This window comes from Echinops telfairi, unplaced genomic scaffold (assembly GCF_000313985.2).
Source record: "Echinops telfairi isolate 266 unplaced genomic scaffold, ASM31398v2 ScPeMD7_5592;HRSCAF=6446, whole genome shotgun sequence".
In the NCBI taxonomy this organism is placed as follows: Eukaryota; Metazoa; Chordata; class Mammalia; order Afrosoricida; family Tenrecidae; genus Echinops; species Echinops telfairi.
Genome location: NW_022109491.1, coordinates 37,104,461 through 37,105,999, shown reverse-complemented (window position 1 = coordinate 37,105,999; position 1,539 = coordinate 37,104,461).

The window sequence follows — 1,539 nt, the reverse complement described above, 5'->3', positions numbered from 1 at the left end:
TCAAGGATTTTATCTTGCTTGGACCCACAAACGCAGTCAAGGGATCAAATGTGCTGCACACGATCGCTTTAAAATGTTGAAGTGCAAGGGTGCCCCTTTAAGGAGGGAGGTGCACCTGGCCCAAGCCATGGTATTGTCGACGGCCTCATGCATGAATTAAGAAGACTGAAGAATAGACACATTTGAATTGCGCTGGCGAAGAATATTGGAAGTACCGTGAATTCCAGCCAGGATGCTCTGTAGAAGCAGGGATGGCGATATTTTGTCTGATGTGCTTTGGACATGTGGTCGGGAGAGACTGGTGCCTGGAAAAGTCCATGATCTTTGGGGAAACAGAAGCACGGTGAACACCAGGAAGAGCACTGGCAAGATGGGGTGACACAGTGGCTCCGACCACGAGTTCGACCATCACAACAATTGTGAGGATGGTGCAGGATCAGGTTCAGCCTTGTGAACATGGACTTGCTATGAGTCAGAACCCATGTGGCAGCACCGAACAACAGCAAGCTAGTTTAAGTAGCAGACTTCACTTTCATGATTAAAAATGGGCCCATGTCAGGACAGAGCTAAGGGTTGTTGGACCTTATGGTATTTGAAGAGGGTCTCCAGACAAACCCAGCCCCGGGCTCTTCAGTGACACATTCGTCTATAAACTGTTCTGAACGGTGTCTGAACAGATCCGCAGACGTAATGGAAGCCCCAACTCAGTTGTCTTTAAAACAGCGCTTTTCCAGGTGAGCCTGATCTAATCTCATGAGACCTTTAGAAGCTGAGAGTTTCCTCTGATCAGCACAGAAGAGGACTCTGAAGAGATGTGAAGCTTGAAAGATAGTCAATGCATGAGACGTACTCCGCTGCTGAGATGGAGAGGGCCACGTAGCGAGGACCCATAAGCTGCCACTCGTTGCTGAGACCTGGAACCCTGCCCCCAACCAGAGGCAGTGTAGAAGAGATCTCTCTTCTCAGACGAGGATGTGGCGGAACAACCCCTTGATTTCAGTTTTAAGAACCGAGGAGAGAGCCTGGATAAAGTGGGTCAGCAACCGTGCGAGAACAGAGTTCTGTTGTTTCAAACCACTTCGAGAGCGGTGATTTGTTACGATCACTTCTCAAGGGAGTCATACCAGACTGTGGCACACGTAGGTATTTGACTTGGTTGGGACTACAGAAACTATCAATTTCCTGGTCAATTCAGCTACCCATGGTGCAGAGAGAAAAACTTGTTCAAGGTAAGAATGAATAATTAAAAAAAAATTCAAACCTGTTACTCTTGATCTAATTCTGACTCATGGTGGTCTCATGTTACAGAGTAGAATGGGCCCAAGGGTTGTCTTAGCTATAATTTGTGTGTCGGAATTGACCTAGTGGTAGTGGGTTAATCATTATAGAAGCATGTCTCCGGGCTGTTCTGCCCTGACACCACTGGGATATGTGTGTGTGAACTATTAATGTTTAGGCTAATGAAAATGAACGAAGGAGCACATGAAAATGCATGGTCATCGAGTGGAGTGATTCTGTCTCTTACTGATCCAATAGGAT